This window comes from Oncorhynchus tshawytscha, unplaced genomic scaffold (genome assembly GCF_018296145.1).
Source record: "Oncorhynchus tshawytscha isolate Ot180627B unplaced genomic scaffold, Otsh_v2.0 Un_contig_13092_pilon_pilon, whole genome shotgun sequence".
In the NCBI taxonomy this organism is placed as follows: Eukaryota; Metazoa; Chordata; class Actinopteri; order Salmoniformes; family Salmonidae; genus Oncorhynchus; species Oncorhynchus tshawytscha.
In genome coordinates, this window is record NW_024608449.1 from 1 (window position 1) to 5,000 (window position 5,000).

The 5,000-nt window shown below is 45.6% G+C and overlaps 1 pseudogene; it reads left to right on the forward strand.

Moving 5' to 3' along the window:
• The first annotated feature begins 1,522 nt into the window (after positions 1-1,522).
• LOC121838731 overlaps positions 1,523-5,000 on the forward strand; it is a 60,981-nt pseudogene continuing 57,503 nt past the window's right edge.

Consider the following 5,000-nt stretch of genomic DNA (forward strand, 5'->3'; position numbering starts at 1 on the left):
ACTGTAGTGACACCTCTTACACTGATGCAGTGTCTTAGACCGCTGCGCCACTCAGGTGCATTGATTGTGGGAGAGATGAGAGGGAAGGGGTACAGAGAGAGAGAGAGTGAGGCAGGAATAGGGGGATGAATGGAGGGGAGGTTGTACTCTGTGTCATCCTACCTATTAGGACTATGCCGCATGTTATCAGATCAGCAGAGCTTTGGCTCTTTATTTTGGAAAAAGAATATGTTATTTTGGAAAAAAGACAAGCTCCTCTTCTTGTCTTTCCAGTTAGTGGTTGAGTTGTTTGTTATTTGTCTTCTTGGTGTTCTGCCTCTCAGCACAGAGAGACTCCCAGTAGGAGTCAAACCAGGTTAACTATGGAAAACACAGGACACATGGGTCTCCCCCTCTTGCCCTTCTCTCTCCTCCTCCCTTTCCCCTCTATCTCGCTCTACCGCTCTCCTTCTCTCTATCTCTCTCTTCCTCCCTTTCCTCCCTCTATCTCCTCCCTCTCTCCTTCTCTCTATCTCGCTCTACCTCTCTCTTCTCTCTCTCTCTTCCTCTCTATCTCTCTCCTCTCTATCTCCTCCCTTTCCCCTCTATCTCGCTCTACCTCTCTCCTCTCTCTACCTCTCTCCTCTCTCTCTTCCTCCCTTTCCCCCTCTATCTCGCTCTACCTCTCTATCTCACTCTACCTTCTCTCCTTCTCTCTATCTCTTCCTCCCTTTCCCCCCTCTATCTCACTCTACCCTCTCCTTCTCTCTCTCTCTCTTCCTCCCTTTCCCTCTATTCGCTCTACCTCTCTCCTTCTCTCTATCTCGCTCTACCTCTCTCCTCTCTCTCTCTCTTCCTCCCTTTCCCCCTCTATCTCGCTCTACCTCTCTCCTTCTCTATCTCTCGCTCCCTCCCTTTCCCCCTCTATCTCGCTCTACCTCTCTCCTCTCTCTATCTCTCTCTTCCTCCCTTTCCCTCTATTCGCTCTACCTCTCTCCTTCTCTCTATCTCTTGCTCCCTCCCTCGATCATACACACACACAGGGATAACTTGAGAGTTCCAGTGAGATACCTTGAGAGTTCCAGGTTTGGCATGAGTCCTCTGATCCTCAAAAGGTTCTACAGCTGCACCATCGAGAGCATCCTGACTGGTTGCATCACTGCCTGGTATTGCAACTGCTCGGCCTCCGACCGCAAGGCACTACAGAGGGTAGTGCGAACGGCCCAGTACATCACTGGGGCCAAGCTTCCTGCCATCCAGGACCTCTATACCAGGCGGTGTCAGAAGAAGGGCTGGAACAAAAACCTGCCCTGCACATCCTATAGCTGTCCAGTACCAGTAGCAGGCTGACCCCTGGTCTAAACTAGACGTTTAAATAGGAGGTCATGTGTGAACAACACCACAAGAGTGCGCAGCGTCCTCTCTTAGTCTTCCTCTTTCTCCTCATCTCAAACCTCAGCCAATTCACCCCCATTTTCCTCCCTCCCTCCCTCCCCTCTTCTCTCGCTCTCTAGTCCCTGCCAGTAGCTCCAATCCATAGACGCAGGCGGCGCTGAAACCCTCTCAGCCACCCCTGCTGTCAGCGCTTACCCGACGGGGGCAGCTCGCAGCTTGAGCCGAGATAGAGAGAGAGAGTGAGAAATATGGTGGGCAATATGTGCGGTCGCAAGCTGGCTCGCCGCTCCAAATCAGCGCTGATAGTCGCGCTGACAGTTCTCCTGGTTCAGACGCTGATCGTGTGGAACTTTAGTACCCTGGATACCGGGGAAGAAGCGGGCGAAGGTGCCAATAGTAGGCGGGAGAAGAGGGACCAAGTCGGGGGCATCAACAAAGCCTACAGGCAGTACCCCCAGAGCGGGCTGCCAAAGAGGCATCACCAACCTCCGCTTGGGAAAACGGCTGTCCGACACAAGCAACAACAGGTAAGAGTAGGGAGCGAATTTGTGTCTGCCTATTATTTAGTCATTTTAACGACGATTAAAAAAAGATAACGACTAGCGTGATTACCATTCATTTGATATGCTACCATCCCCCACTACGCGTGGTTTATTGTATTGTATTGTAGGGTAGGAAGGCTGGAATTGTTGTCATTAGACGAAGCAAGAAGTCCGCGTGTATTTGAATGACAAAGATGTTGCTTAGCTGTTGTTACCCATAGATGTTGATAAACTGGTGTAAACTAACCAATCTTTAGGAATGATCGTGGTATATTAGACTAGTGTGATAATGGACCACGGGAGAGCGTGAGAGAGCGACACGGTTAATCGGATAGGTCTACTTTAATGTAGAGTTTCTATTGGTAACGCGCTCTTACGCTGCTTTTACGTCTGACCTGTGGCAGTTTTCTAGTGACCAGCCAGTCTATTACTGCGGGCTACTGTCGGGCGCTATCAGTGTGTGTGTGTGTGTGTGTGTGTGTGTGTGTGTGTTGCGCAGTCTCTGGTACAGTGGTAGACTCGTGGGTGGGATAATATAGCCACAGACAGGCTTAGGTAGGAGTTTAAAGATTAATTTAGAGAGAAAGAGAGAGAGAAGGAGGGGTAGAGGTCTGTCTGAAAGACCGACAGACAGTGTGTGCGTACGTGCGTGCCTGTGTATGTATTTAGTAGCGCACGTGTACACTTCCCTCTATCGTTCTCACAGGATACCCAAGTTGTCCCAAACTCCAGAGAACTGACGCTGATTTTGTAATGACGGCCATTTATTTTCATCTCCCTCCTTGTCTTCCTCCCGTTTATTTTGTCTATATTTGATAACAGAGTGCATGGTTGTTAAGTAGTGTTTTATGTCCTTGTGCATATCTAGGCTACTGTTGAAAGAGAGTGTGTGTGTGTGTGTGTGTGTGTGTATGTGTGTTGAGAGAATGCTGATGATAGAGGATTGTGACAAGTCTCCTGTCTCCTCTACCCATCCTGATGCCATTATTACATGCTGGTCCATATCTATCAGAATCAGATGATGTGTTATACTGTATGGTTACTGGTCCATATCTATCAGATGATGTGTGTGTGTGTGCACTGTACATTTGTGCATGTGTTTAAGTGTGTGTATATATATGTGTGTGTGTGTGTGTGTGTGTATATATGTGTATGTGTGTTTGCGTTAGTGAGTGTGTTTGTGCGTGTGTATAGGTGTTAGCGTGTGTGAGTGTGTGTGTGTGTGTGTGTGTGTTAACGTGAGTGTGTGTGTGTGTGGGTGTGTGTGTGTTAATCTGTGGTGCCACTTGTATCCTTGATCTGTTTTTACATCCCATCATTACTCTGAACTAGATGTAACATGTCTTGTGATCTATATAGAGCGAGAGGAGAGAGAGAGAGGAGAGGGAGGAGAGGGAGGAGAGAGGAGAGAGAGGGAGAGAGACAGAGAGAGGAGAGAGAAGGAGAGAGAGGGAGAGAGGAGAGGGAGGAGAGAGAAGGAGAGAGGAGAGAGAAGGAGAGAGAGGGAGAGAGGAGAGAGAGGAGAGAGAGGAGAGAGAGGAGAGAGAGGGAGAGAGAGAGAGGGAGAGAGGAGAGGGAGGAGAGAGAAGGAGAGAGACAGAGAGAAGGAGAGAGAGGGAGAGAGACAGAGAGAGAGAGGAGAGAGAGGGAGAGAAGGAGAGAGAGAGGGGGAGAGAGAGAGAAGGAGAGAGAGAGAGAGGGGGGAGAGGAGAGAGAGAGAGAGAAGGAGAGAGAGAGAAAGGGAGAGAGGAGAGAGAAGGAGCGAGAGAGAGAGGTAGAGAGAAGGAGAGAGAGAGAGAGGGGAGAGGAGAGAGAGGAGAGAGAGAAGGAGAGAGAGAGGGAGAGAGAGAGGGAGAGAGGAGAGAGGAGAGGAGAGGGAGAGAGGAGAGAGAGAGGGGGGAGACGGAGAGGAGAGAAAGAGGAGAGAGAGAGGAGAAAGAGGAGAGAGAGAGAGAGAGAGAGAGAGAGAGAGGGGGGAGAGAGAAAGGAGAGAGAGAGGGAGAGAAGAAGGGAGGGAGCTGCCCTGGTTAAAAGTAGTGCACTATATAGGGAATAGGGGCTTGCTGAAGGGCTGTTTCAAAAAACAATGTACATATGTTAATAGATAGTGTCCATTATTACCATGTACTGTATATATAAATAGATCATGTCCATTATTACCATGTACTGTATATATAAATAGATCATGTCCATTATTACCATCTATACAGTATATATAAATAGATCATGTCCATTATTACCATGTACTGTATATATAAATAGATCATGTCCAATATTACCATGTACTGTATATATAAATAGATCATGTCCATTATTACCATGTACTGTATATATACATAGATCATGTCCATTATTACCATCGATACAGTATATATAAATAGATCATGTCCAATAATACCATATATATATAAATAGATCATGTCCAATAATACCATATATATATAAATAGATACTGCCCATTATTACCATATATATATAAATAGATAATGTCCATTATTACCATATACAGGTATATATATAAATAGATCATGTCCAATAATACCATAGATATATATATATAAATAGATACTGTCCATTATTACCAAACATACAGCTCTGTAAAAAATGAAGAGACCACTGCAAAATAATCAGTTTGTCTGGTTTTACTATTTATAGGTATGTGTTTGGGTAAAATGAACATGTTTGTTTTATTCTATAAACTACTGACAACATTTCTAACAAATTCCAAAGAAATATATTGTAATTTAGAGCATTTATTTGCAGAAAATGACAACTGGTCAAAATAACTAAAAATATGCCGTGTTGTCAGACCTCGAATGCAAAGAAAATAAGTTCATATTCATTTTTAAACAACACAATACTAATGTTTTAACTTAGGAAGAGTTCACAAATCAATATTTGGTGGAATGACCCTGATTTTCAATCACAGCTGTCCTGCGTCTTGGCATGCTCTCCACCAGTCTTTCACATTGATGTTGGGTGACTTTATGCCACTCCTGAGCAAAAATTCAATCATCTCGGCTTTGTTTGATGGCTTGTGACCATCCATCTTCCTCTTGATCACATTCTAGAGGTTTTCAATGA